Raw genomic sequence first — 14,590 nt, 5'->3', positions numbered from 1 at the left:
CTCCCTCTCCCTGTCTTCTTGCAAAGACCTTGAGAAAAACCTCATCTCTCATCCAAAACAGAGGACAAAGTTGTCATGTTTTTTGTAAGTAACAGTGAACACAAAGTAATTCAGTTGGCACTATTTTGAAATTGATCCAACCTTTACAGAAGCCACAATGTTAATGTCCCTGTTACGCCAAAGACAACAGAATTATGCTAATGCAGATTTAACCGCTACTGTGGCTAATGAATAGGGATGACCTTCCACTGGCCGTCCACTTTTCATCTGTGAAATTAATTGAGTGGTTTCTCTAAATCTCCCCAGCAGGGAGAATGATATCTGATACTGGCCATTACACCTGCCAGGCTGCATTCGCCGTGTACAGACTGGTAAAGACAAAAAACAATAACATCAGAACATGAGGAATGCATCGAACGACCAGAGGGGAGAATGAACTAGTTCAAAGGGTTACGCACTGACTCTCTTTGTAGGTGTGTACAGTTTCTGACCCGCAGGTATCCACAGCCGTAAAAAGCAGCTCTTGCCCTTAATCAAACATAAAAGGGAAAATGTCCTGCAGGCCTCGGCTGTGGAAGAGGGAAGGATGATGCAGCAAGTGTTTAAAACAGGTGGGAGTTTTTGCCTTCTCATACTTCATCATCATTACATAATCAGGAATTTGCATAATTAGTGAAGAAGTACCTCTTGCTATACTTCTTCGCATTCTATGTGGTGTGATTGTAAATGATGTAATATGATATATGTACGTGTAGTTTTCATCATATAATGTTCATGTTTCAACAGAGTTTGGCAGTAATTAAAAATGTGAGGGAAAATACACAAAAACCCATGCAATTAGTAAATAATATCAAAGTGGGTTATCCCAATTATACCATTGCCACTTGCCAGATACATATATAATTTTTTTCCCAAAATATGGAGCAATCCATGGAAAATGTAAATAGAAATTTTTTATCGTCACAATCTTTGTCAACCTTGGCAGAGAAATGTATTCAAAACTCTTAACAGGTAAGGGAAGACAAAGCGGAAGATAATGCACAATTTGTCCAATCAGAAACAAGTATTCTCTGTGTTGGATACCTCTACCTGTCTTGTGACAATATACAGAATATTCAATACACAGTTAATTCTATTTTAATGTATGTAAGTACAATCCAGCACCTTACCATAAAGTGCATATCATCATCTACTTTTATTGTACAATTATTGTACAGTTAATATTCAATACACTATCTATCTGACTCCATGTTTCCATGTAATCATATTTTGGAAAAGTCATGCTATTGAGTTAACATGACACACCTGATGTGAGTCTGTTGGATAGATATTTTAAAAAATCACATAATGAGATATAAAACATATTAGAGAATCTCTTGCAAAAATGTGTTTTACCTATATTAAAATACAGTTCAATGCAAAGAATGTTAAAGAAAGACATTTGGGAAATACATTAAGGCCTACTCACTTTCTTGCTGAGAGTTAGATGAGAAGATTCACATCTGTACAGTAAATATTTAGCTGCAGCCAACTGCCTGTTAGCTTAGATTAGCACAAAAGCTGGGCACAGTAACATCCTGGACAAGACTCCACAAAGTTATATATTTAAAGTGTTAATTAGTGAGCTTTAGAGGTGTTGGTAGGCAGATGTTTTTACTTTAGGACAGAGCCAGGCTAGCTGCTTCCTGCTGTTTCCACTATTTATGCTATCGTAATTGTTTCCTGGCTGTATAGCTTTATATTTAACATACAGACATGAGAGTGGTATCGGTTTTCTCATCTAATTCTCGGGAAGAAAGCAAATAAGTGTATGTCCCAAAATGTCAAACTATCAAACTTTCAAATGTTGAAAAAAAAAAAACAGGCAGATATACTGTATATGAATACTGGAATAACATCTGTGTTTTCTGTGACATTCAATAAATGTCCTTCATCTCTCTCAGCCTTTCTCTGTTCCCCATTTTATATCTGAAATGATACTTGCAACAAGTAAACAGAGTTGCCTCCACAGAGGTTCAACCCAAAAACAAAAACATCTGTTTAATGTAAGGCAATGCAAATAAACAGCCCTGCAATAAATACAACCTGTGTGAAGGTTATCATGTGTAATTTTAGTGACTGATTCTGTCAGAGAGGTGTTGAGTGAGCTCTATGACAGTTTTTGCTAACATAGATTGTTTAGTTGTCGTCATGAATTGTATTATATTGTACAGTGTTTGTGTTATTGTGTTGTTGTGTGTTGTATCTGTGCAGCCCCAGCGTTGAGTCAGTTTGAGAGGCACATGGCCTGCATGCTGTCATCACTGTGCAGATGCCCACACAGCTGAACACTCAAAGGACGATCCTTCATTGATCTCACACGTGCTGATCAAACACCACTGTGTAACCATTTGAATGGTTGGATGTTTGACTCTATTGATCGTGCATTGATTTCTTTTTTTATGTATCCAGCTGTGTCAGTGGTTTAAGGAGATGACAGTTCTCAATTGACGGAGAGGCACAGAGAGCCATTAGCCATCTGGATGATGTGCTGCGGCTCACCAGCTCATGTGTCCACATGTGTAGACACATGTGTCTCCCATAAGTCCTTTCTTTCTCTCTTTTTCTCCATCTCATCCTGCAACAATGGATTTCCAAACAAACAAACTGTTTTTTTTTTCACTCATTCTACTTTCATTCCAAACTGCTCCATGCTGCTTCAGCCAAATTACTCCCTCCTTGGACACAAACCAGGAAGAGACTGTCAGTGTGAAAGACAATTTCTGAGTTTGAAAGAGCAGCTAACAGCACATATTATATTTTACATGTGGAAAAAGTGCAGCTCTTTTGTACGCTTACCTCAGTGCTGTTTTGTGCTAACTAAGTTCAGTCAAAAGCTCGATCAGATCAAGGATGTGGGCAAAAGCATACACAACACAACAGAGTGTATTGAGTGCACACAGGGTGAGGGATCAGAGACACAGTGTGACATATTAATCTCCTTCCCCCTGAGGGAACCTGACACTACCACAACAGGTAAGAGAGGAAATTCACTTTGCAGTTGTCAGTGCAGGGTTTGATGCCCAATCTCTGATTACAGACCTCTTTAATTCTCTGTCTACCATTCTTTTCATACAGTATACAAGCTATGCAAACAGTATAATCACTCACATGACTAGCACTGAATGTATGTGCAAAGTTTAATTGTTATTGTAGCAGGAAGCCGAGGGGAAACAGTTAGCCTAGATCTGTCCAAAGTTCACAAATACACCTACCAACACCTCTAAAGCTGACTAATAGACACGTCGTATCTAATTCATTTTACCCATACACAAACAGATATGTAAGTTTGTGGTTTTATGGGGTTACATGCTTGAACTATTTATTGGCAAAAAGCAGCTGGGTAGAGTGACTCTGTGCAGTTTCCTGGAGTCTTGTCATCAGAATCAGAAATCAGAATCAGAAATACTTTATTGATCCCCAAGGGGAAACTCTTTTGTTACATCAGCTCGCCTTTACGTCAGTGCACACAGGAACAGAAGTACTAGCAAAAAATATAATACACTATAATACAGGTCAGAAAATAAATTAAGTACCAAGTGGGTATAAGAATAAAATAAAATAAGTGTGAAGTACCAAGTGGGTTTACCGGTTGATGATAATAATACGGTATAAGGTAACAGTGCATGAACTGTCAAGTTAAGTGTAGCTTATTTAATGTTTTTTCACTTTGAAGAGGGCCCCATTAGCTGTTTTCCCCTGCTTCTGGTCTTTATGCTAAGCTAGGCTAAGAACGTCCTGACTCTAGCTCTGTTTTTAAAGGAATAGTTGGACATTTGGGAAATGCGCTTATTTGCTTTCTTGCTGGGAGTTAGATGAGAAATCAATGTCACTCTCATGTCTGTATGGTAAATATGAAGCTGCAGCCAGCAGCCGATTAGCTTAGCTTAGCATAAAGACTAGAAGCAGAGGGAAACAGGCCTGGCCTGGCTCTGTCCAAAAAATCTGCCTACAGCCTCTAAAGCTCACTAATTAACATGTTATATCAAATTTGTTTAACATCCCTTCTTCCAGTCTGTGGCGAAAAAGGTATTTCCCAAAATGTCACATTATTCCTTTAATGCACAGACATAAGTGATATCAATGTGCTACGCTCACTCTTGGAAAGACAGCATAAGCGCATTTCCCAAAATGTTGAACTATTCCCTTAAGAAAAAAATCCTTCCCATATTTAATTTTTTTTACAGTTTTGTATATGATTGTTTAGATGCCTCAATAACCCACTAAAATTAAAGAAATAAAATACCACAGTATGTTGATGTTTCTTTCAGTTCTTGTCTGAAACTACATTTGCTTGCCATCAGCAAATTGAATGTTGTCGTCGCAAAGTGTGCTCTGGGGGCTTCTTGCTTGTGGATCAGGGAATGTTGTTCTCATAATAGACCTTTCTTCATGTGGCTCTCTGCCATCTTTCCATCATTACACCATGGGCCTAAAAACCCCCAAACCAACGTGACCACAACCCAAGCATGTGGGTCCCCTCTGTTCAGTACGCTGTCTCATCCAAATAAGTCCGGCAAGGCGCTGTGTGGTGTGATGTCATGGGGCAATTTTCAATACCAAAGCTCCCCGTGAACATGTGAAATCCATGCAAGATCAGACAGAGATGAGCAATTAATGATTATAAATGAACACTGTCCCCTGCAGCCAACAATGACACTGTGAAGGAGCAGCTCAGTGTGTATGTTGCTACGTTTGCAAGGAAAGAAATTATCAATTAAGAGGAGTTCATTTCAACACTGATCAGATAATCTGATGTGACACATGTGTGAAAATGAGGGTGCTTTAAAGCTCCTTTTCCTCTTGATCTGCATCCACAGTGATATCACTGCAGTGGTTTGGGCCCCCAGAGATGAGCTGTTATTCACTGTTAAAGACCCATCATTATGGGCTGCAGATCCATCCACTACAAAATCAAAAGCACATTCAATGAGTTTGTAAATCTACATACAACTTGGTAACATTACCATGAATACAAATTAGCACTACAGCACACAGCCAGGGTTTTAATGGTGGCCTTTGTGCCTGTGTTTGTTTTGTTTCATGTCCCCATTTTCAGATATTACATACTTAATTTTTGACTGAGAATGATTTTCACCACTGAATTCCAGCTGTCTTGGTATATAGTGTACAGTAACTATTAGACCACACTCAAACAAAACACTTCATAATTTCTGTCAGAGCAGCTCCAGCTCAACATATGCTCTGGTGTTATATGAGGAAGCTCAACAAAGCCAAGCAAGAGCTCCAGCCACATTATGTAGTTTCCATGCGTAAAGAAAAAAAAATGAGTTGGATTTTCAAAGTAAAGCATATCTTAATGGTTCCTTAATGAGGCTTAAATTCCACTGAGGCCCTGCCAGCGGTGCAAAGTGATTCCAAGAGAAAAAATAAAGAAATAAGGAGCTTCATAGATCCAATACATATAGCTTGAGTCATTTCTCTGTGAGATGAATTTGTGCTTATGATGTATGAATATCATATCGTTTGAGAGACAAATTGCACCGTGATTCCTCTAATTTGTACAAGCAATGTCTGAAATGACATAAAAAAAGGTATGGAGCCTGACCAACGTCTATGACTTGTTTCATTATTAAACTCTGTGCTCTGCGCTGACAGTTTGCAGGAGTCCACTACTCTCTCTCAGAAACTGAAGAGTGAAAGCCAAATAAACACAAGATGACAGCCTTTAGTTTCATCTTACAATATATCAAAACAGCTACGATTACTCTCCTGAGACAAGAAAAGGTGAAAAAGAACTGTCTCAAACATTTGCAAAAACACGTATAGTAAATTTGTCCGATCTTCTAATAAATGCCAAAGGCTGAGATATGCAAACGGAGATTTTCCTCATCAAAAGGTTAGAAATATTTGACCTTTAACTCTTTACAGAAGATATTTTTAATGATGCTGCACTTCAGTTTCTTTAAAAATAGTTTCAATCTGTCAGTTACTCTATATGAAGACTTATCATAAAGCTAATTACATCCCACTATTTGAGCTGCATTTTCAAATGTCAACATTTCTGGTTAGACAAAAAAATATCGTAAATGGGACTTTGCCAGCTGGAGGTAACTGAATGATTTATCTGTCCTGGGTCCCTGAGCAGATCAAAATCATCCTTCCTATGTTCTTGTTTTTCTCCTGCTGACAATCAGGCCTTGAGAGGCATGCCTCGTGTGATAAGTCGGACATGATTTATTTGCTTGAGTCTGTATCACAAAGAGGGGACATTTCAAATCTCCATGCACAAATTTCCCAGCTCATGGTTCCCCAACTTCGATTATACATAAAATTACCCTCGCTGTCAAGCATCAGTCTCCACACATTCACTCTTAACCTTCACAATGTCTGCCCTAAATAAGAATGTGGGTTCAAGAAATTCTGTTATCCCTCAAATCAGAAATCCAATATGCCTTTTCATGGAAAGAGATTGGATGGGGCAGGTCAGCTCTCATCCCGCCAGAATGAATATGCAAATGATTTATATCTGTTTTGAATCTCGAGTAGTAATCCTTGTCCATGGAGAAAATCAAATCCTGCAGCATCCTCAAACACCCTGTCTCCTTGGCTGGTCCAAGTATACACTATGGCATTAGAGCAGCAGTGAGATTGTGTTTCTTGAGGACAACGTGCTGTGCTATCACCCATGTCAGTCATTGTGAGGCAGGGATTAGCCAGCCTCGGTGCAGCAAACAGCATAACAGATAGAAAGACATTTCACCTCCCAACAGAGGATAGATGACATGTATTTTAAGTATTTAAATATATAGTGTCTATCATTAAATATACAGTGTCACTCTCTTTCTCTAGGTTCTAACTGTTTACCTTTCCAGAGGTGACATGAGGAATGCAGTCAGAATTTTATCAGGCTGAATCATTTCATCCATTAAAGCTGAAATCAGTCTGAAAATCAATGCTATAATTTGTATTGTCTGCACTTTGGATGATGGGTGAAGCAAAGAGCGACAAATAAGGAGGAAGAGCAGAGTGCAGTGTCTCTGATGCTCTGGATGAAATGTCGAATCTTTGTCTGTAAGGATTTAGTCATTTCCTGAGGCTCCCTCTGTTACTCAACAACCCCCTCAGCTGCAGCGGCTGAAACAGACACTGTGATGTCTATGTGATAATCTTTTTGCCCCCACAGGGGGTAACACTTGGGTCAACAAACATCACTCGTCTGCCCTGAGGAGCCCTCTCTCTGCCTCTGCAATTTTTATCAAACAGCCAGAAGTGGTGGGAGAGGGCAAAGGGCATGGTCTCTATCTCAACGCTCCTCCAACCCGTTTTTACAGAGGAATCTGCCTTAAAACATCAGCTGGCAGAGAGCTGCAGTCAGAAGGCATCATCAGTCAGGATAAAAAAGGCGTGACAACACTGGTGCTCAAAGAAAATTAAGAAAAAGTTTTGGGAAGGTCGTTAAGTTTATATCATTTTTGTCATTATATGATCAGCAGGAGCTGTGCTAACCACAAGGCGCTTCCCAGAGCACAGTGCAGAGGCAAAGTGTAGTGTAGGTTGATGAGCAACCTATGCTACGGGTAGTGCATGTTGGCGCGCTACAGGAAAAGTTATTCTTTTCTATCTGCCACCTGGTAACCCCGTCTAACTCCTGACATTCTGCCATGCTATGGTCCTCCTACCAAGATCTGGGTATATCAAAGTGGGAAGATGTGGTTTCGTTCCATCACACGTCGCCTTCAGGTAACGACACCTGCAGCTATCATTGAAAGATCACCAACAAATAAAGTCAAATGTGAAACTTACTGAAGTTTGAGCACAAACCAAACCCTTCTTGGTCGTTGCATTCTTACCAGTCTTCTTCTCTGAAGGAGGATAATTGCCTTCCTTTGAATTGAACTGAAATACATAATTCACACATTTCAGGCTTGTTGTTTTGTTTGTCAAGTTTCCTGGCTCTTTCCTGCTACCTGAAACTTGTTTGTGATGTAAACTTCCGCTATACTTTTCCTACTTTTTCCTCGACCCCAGCTGGCGGTGAGCACAGCTCATACTGCTGGTCATGTGTAGAAGGCAGTGGTGGAAGAAGTACGCTAATCCTGTACTTAAGTAAAAGTAGCAATACCTCAATTTAAAAATACTACATTAAGTCCTGCATTCAAATTTTTAGTAAAAGTAGAGAAGTATTAGCAGTAAAATATACTTACACTATCGAAAGTAAAAGTACTCATTATGCAGAATGGTCCCTTTCAGATGTTCATATTATCAATAACATTCATTAATAATATCAATAATACATAATATTATTGAATTATTGCTATTGATGCATTAACATGTAAGTAGCATTTTAATGTTGGAGCTGAAACAAACTTTAACTACTTTATAGTGTTGGGTATTTTAATCTGTAACAATGCATTATATCTTATAAGATGATAAGTTTTATATGAAAATGCTTTATCTGTAAAGTAATTAGTGACTGTAGCTGTCAAATCAATGTAGAGGAAAAAATGTGCAATAAAAAGTACAATATTTGCTCTCAAATATCGTGTAGTAGAAGTATAAAGTAGCATAAAGTAGAAATAGTCAAGTAAAGTACAAGTACCTCAACATTGCACTTAAGTACAGTCCTTGAGTAAATGTACATATTTACTTTGCAGCATTGGAGGGCCCTAACGCTCTTGCATTATCAACATGTGATTACAAAGCTAAAAATCTCAACATTGTACGGTTCTTATCACAGCCAGAAGCAGACTGGTATTTCCAGCTGTCTTCTTTTGACTAAACCTCCTGCCCCCACCCCCCATCAGTGGTTCTCAGTGTACGGCTGCATCTCCTGCCTCCCTCTCTGAGCTGTTGTCATCCATCTTTTCAAGTGCTGAACCGTACAGTCACTGTGGCAGCGCTGCTTTTTGGTGCCGCTTAGCCTACTTGGTTCAAGCCACTGACAGGCAAGCAAATAGAACAAATGGGATGGATGCATCTTCCCCTGCCAGCAGAGGCGACCCTAATAGTTCACTTCAGATCTCGGCTGAGCCCTCTCTCATCAGTCTCACACACACACACACACACACACAAACACCCCCATGAACATGGAAACAAAATGTGCAGTCTCTTGTTTTCAAGCTCTCAGTCCCAATGTTGTTCACCTTGTTTTCATATCCTGCATTCCATCTGCTTCTCTCCTCTCTGCCTCTCTCTCTCTATAACTCTGTGTGATTCCACACAGCACATGCTCGAACACAAAATAAGCTGTGGGTCTCTGTGGGCGTGCAGCAGAGGTTGAATTTATCATTTAATTCACTATGTAAGTTCTGCAGGTGTGCAAAAGGTTACAATAGCAGAAATTGGTTTTCCAATCAGTCATCGTTGCCTGGAGACCATCAATAATTTATATCCTGAATTTCACATTTTCAGAGGTGGGACTTTGTATGTCGATGTGCTTCATTTCACCACTCTCAGGTTCCTTGCGCTTTAGGTAAGGAAGGTTAATGATTATAATAGGACACTGGGACAAGAGGATAAAACCAGTGGTGCAACTGGTGAATGAATCTCCTTCCACCCCAGAGATAAAAGTCTGATCTTTTAAATCAGGTTCAGCCATTAACCACACAGTATTTGGTCTCTTAGATCATAGATTTCCTCCTCCAGCAGGGGGTAAGAACTCAGGATCTTTCCCAGGAACAAGCAGGAGCCTACAGATACCAAATGACATGACCAAGAAAGTTATTATTCCTTTTCTTGGGAAAAACTAAACAAAAATGATTAAATTCCATTTGCTTGAATAAACAAATATTCATGAAATGCATAGAATTCATGAGAATTCTGTGCTTCATGTATTTTTTAGCGGGTTTGGAGATTATTTGAAAGTGAACAGCCCTTCCTCCCAGCACGCTGTAACTCATCCTTCAAGTGCTCTTCCTGTCCTTTACAAAACAGACTTCCAGCTGTGAGTGAGACCGTGTGGCCGAACTGATGCAACATCATGCCAGGTATAAAACTGACAGACACACCTGTCTCACCAGCAGTGTGTCATCCTCTCAACTCCTCGCTATCCTGTGAGTCAGAGGGTGCTCTGAACTTCTGTCTGTCCAAAGAGAGACAGTGACTGAAATAAAAGAATAGTCAGAGCGTAATGACAAGGCTGAGTCATTTATAGTGGCCTTTAATCACTCTGGCAATGGTGTGGGTGTTGCCCAGAAATTAGCTTTGGTTATTAAAAACACTCACTGTGGAGAATTCACTGTAAACATAGCTTTTAACTTTCAATGTTTCTCACTAAAATGCATTGTGTGTATCAGGCCTGAACACATGCTGAATGCGTTTCATAAACCTTCTAATGTTTTGAAACATGCATTTTTAGCCAGGCTAGCAGCATGGCTCTAGGGATTGCAATGTCTGTCTGTTGGTCGTTTGGGCCACCACGTTGGTCCAGTTTGAAACATCTCAAAATAGTCCAGTTTGAAATAACTATTAGATCAATTTCCATGAAATGTTGTACAGACAGCCATGGTCTCCAGAGTATGAATCCTACTGAATTTGGTGATCCCCTGCCTTTTCCTCTAGCGCCACCAGCAGGTCAAAGTTGTGACATATCATGTCAAATTTCTTGACATCTACTACATGGATTGGCACAAAATTTGGTACAGATATCCATGGTGCGCAGAGGATGTATACTAATGACTTTGCTGATCCCCTGACCTTTCAACTAGCGCCACCATCAGGTCAAAATTTGAATTTGTCTAAAAGGCTACATCAGCCTCAGCTGTACTTTGTGTTTAGTGCTAATTAGCTAATGTTAACATGCTAACATGCTACACTAAGATGGTGAACATGGAATAAACATTATACTTGCTAAACATTAACATGTTAGTATTGTCAATATGATCATGTTAGGACGCTGAGGTTAGCATTTAGTTCAAAGCACCGCATTGTGCCTAAGTACAGTCTCTCAGAGCTGCTAGCATCACTGTAGGATTTATTCGAAACTGGCTACTATAGCCTACTAGCAGTACGTACTGACATGGCCAAAATGTAGCATGTAGTATGCAGTATGTCAAAAATACCCGGATGTCGTACTGATTCAGAAAAAAACTCCAGTATGCATCGGACCAGTCTACCTCACGTACTGTGTCCCACAATGCAAAGTGCTGGAACAACAACCGGTCATTGTTGAAATGGTGGACAGCAACACCCCGCGTCAGTGGTGGACAAGGAGGAATAAAACTGCTCTGTCCCTAATAAAAAATATGACTCAACGTTAAATTTAAGTTATGTATGTTGTTTTGTTTTCTTATTGACAGTTTGCTAAGGTTTACGTTGCTGTCTTTGTGATATCAAACGTTAGCTTAGCAGGCTTAACTTAAACGTTATGGCTTTGTTATGGGTAGTAGAACAAATGTGGCTATACGTTTATTACAGATAGGCTGTAGCCTAGTCACAATTGTGAATTGTTCTCCTTACACAAGATTAAATTTGAAAAAAAAGTTATTAGTAGTACTTACATTTATATTCCTCCTATTGTTTACTTCTGCTTTCCAAAACCGGAAACCGGCTAAGCCTGGCCCAACTGCAAAATAAATCGATTTGACAGTTTCATACTGCATACTATGAAAAGCAGTAAGCAGCATTTACATAGTGCATACTGCGTTCGTCAGTATTATGTAGTAGGGGGTTCCGAATACAGTCGAATAGAGTCTTGTTTTTACATCAGTTAATTGTCTGTGTTTATTGGTGATTGCTACCTTTGACAACTCATTACTGCTACCAACAACTACCACCCTCTGAACCTTTTTCCCAGCCTATTGGGAAAGCTACTTGTTAACTCGTAACATTTTACTCTTTGAAATTACTCAACAGCTAAAGTAATAAGATAGATAATTAGATTTTAAACAACTCAAACCTCCACACCCACACTTAGCATCCTCTGTTTTTAACAGATACAGACATAGAAAATGATAAATTGTGATTTAACAAGCAGTCAGCCCACGTTTTGGAGGTATTTACTGACCAACAGCTAGCTTAACGTTAGCACTAGCGACTGCATGCAGTAACACTTCAGAAGTTCTGTCCTCACAGTGAATCTAGTGTTCGTGCACCCTCCAACTCCGACTCAAGCACATAAGACAGCGTATTACTCCTCTCGTGGTACAGAGGCTAACTGCCTCGATCCCACACCTCAGCTCCTGAACCAAAATAACATGTACCTGACAAGTCTCTTCATTGAATGCAGAGACCGAACTGATATTAACCTTCTATCAAACTCCCAGTAAGACAGCAAACATGTCAACCACGCAATATATCCAAGTAACAGTCTTACTGGGATTAGTAACTGTAACATAATTACTGAATTTCACGTTGTTTCACATCACTCGTTACTGAAAAAAATAATCACAATGATTACTGTAACGAGTTAGGCCTACCAAGTAATGCGTTGCTGCTGTACACTGCCTGTGACCCACTGAAATATGTTTAGTTTAAACTGTGATTGTGCATCGTTGCACACGTGCTGGTAGAACAATACGGGGTCATCTCAAATTGCCATATATTGAATTATTCTATATAGTTAAGAATTAGGTAAAGATAAACTGGAACTGCAACTATGGCACCACCAGTAGGCAAACATTTTTCTTTTTTTCACTGCCTTTCTCTAAATCCCGTTGTCAGAAATGTTTTGGAAAGATCTACTTCATCTATAATCATTACATAAGTGTGTCATTAGTTAATGATCTCCCTTGAAGACTTAAAGCCTAACAAGTATGTGGGGTTTAGCAGAGCATATGTGCCAAATAAAGATAATTTACCTACAGGAATGTTAGAGGAATGATGAATACAATATTACTGCAAGAAAATATTTATCTTCTGGGTTTAAGGTACTATACACTGCTTTGGCTGCCGTAACAAAATATACAGTGAGATATCTGAGTGTTTTTCTAATAAAGTGAAGGGCAGAAATTACAGTCGCTGCTTGCATCTGTCTTTTCACAGTGTGGTTGTTATTCTGTCATCCGTCTCTCATCCACTTTACGAATGAAAGTGGAGTAAAGCAGGAACAAGCATATGTTATTAATGAAAAATGTCATGAACAAAATAGACATACACCTTCTCCTGTGGTAATCTGTACCATATGCCGCTAGTTCAGCTGGGGGTTGAGCAAACTCACTCAGTTTGAGTGAAGGATTGAGAAGACGTCCAATGTTCAGCTGTTGAAGTACAGAGTTTGAGAAAACCTGGATGGCACTGGATATGTAGATCTAATATAAAAATGTTGATTGATACTCAAGAAAGTCTTGTTCTCTGGCACATTTCTCATTGACTTTCTCTCACATCATCCACATACTGCCCCGCCCACTCTGCAGTACAAACTACAGTTACAGATTGTAGTTCGATCTGGAGGAGATCTGTCACGGTTCAGACACATGTGTCTGTTTACAACGTGCGCTCGGCCGAGGGTCCCCAGCGGGGCCTTCCATGTCTGGATTGACAGAACTATTAGAGCGCTGCCAGACATGTAGGACAGGACAAGGTTACCTCAACTCAGCATTAACTCTACATCAAAGCGGTGGCAGAATGTGAACTCATTATATCTGAACAGAATAAGAAAGCTGGACTGAAACAGAGAAGAGAAAATTAAGACGCAAGACAGAGAGAATGAGAAAAGAGCAGCAGAAATGAGACAGAGGGGCAAAGACAGAGAGCAAGTGAAGAGAGACAAATAGAAGACATCCAGTTATTCACATCTTGATTAGTCTTATTAAAATAATCTGGCCAAATTTTTCAGGTCATAAACTCTGATTAAGGCAACTGCACACTGGAAAATAGAAAGAGGAATGGCATATTCACTTGACTCAAACATGCATACAGTATATATGCAATGACACACACATACTCTGAAGGTCAGTGCTCTAAGCTCTCATGGGAGGTAATGTAATACCGGTCCATTGGAAAAGAATCAGTAGCGCATCAGCAGATTCAACGCCTCCTAGAATGCTACTAAGCCCCAGTGTGTGCCTTTTTTCATGTCGTTTCATTGTTCACAAGCAAACCTACATACTTTAAAGACAACCATTAAAATGACAATTCCAACCTGAAACACAGCAAATCTTTCTGTGACTGAATATACTGTGAATTTTGCATGTATTGTCTCAAAAAAAACAGGGAGAAATCCATTGTGAGGTGACACTGAGTTGATGTCCTCTGAATTTTGTTCTACATAGTTTTAATACTATTGTAATCTTACTAAATGCTAAATGTGAGTTAAATTGACACTATTTCCTACAGAAAACTAGCTAAGTTTACTTATAATTTGTGTGTTTGTTTTCACTTTTCATTGACTTTCATGTGCGTGGAGAAATCTGGACCCTCAGTACTTATACTGACCTCAGTATTTCTAAAGCTCCGGTTATTGTATATACTTTACCTACAGATCCCTCAACAGACTAGAATGCAATGCAGCCACAAGACGAGTTCTGAGGAAGAGGTGCAACTCTCGAGTTTTTCTCAACTAGAAAAACTTGCTCTCTTGGTGTCATTGTCACTATGACCTTCACTACTCACCTGCAAGTAAATACAAGTTCAGGCACACCCTGGGGAT

General features: G+C 39.5%; 1 protein-coding gene across 4 annotated transcripts in view; it reads right to left on the bottom strand.

Annotated features, from left to right (window-relative positions):
• btbd11b (BTB (POZ) domain containing 11b) overlaps positions 1 to 14,590 on the bottom strand; it is a 75,126-nt gene that overhangs the window by 50,050 nt on the left and 10,486 nt on the right. The gene's annotated exons all lie outside the window — the stretch shown is intronic.

The sequence above is a fragment of the Siniperca chuatsi genome, linkage group LG4, assembly GCF_020085105.1.
Source record: "Siniperca chuatsi isolate FFG_IHB_CAS linkage group LG4, ASM2008510v1, whole genome shotgun sequence".
Classification (NCBI taxonomy): Eukaryota; Metazoa; Chordata; class Actinopteri; order Centrarchiformes; family Sinipercidae; genus Siniperca; species Siniperca chuatsi.
Note: the sequence above shows the minus strand (reverse complement) of the source record. Positions and strands in the feature narration are given on the sequence as shown.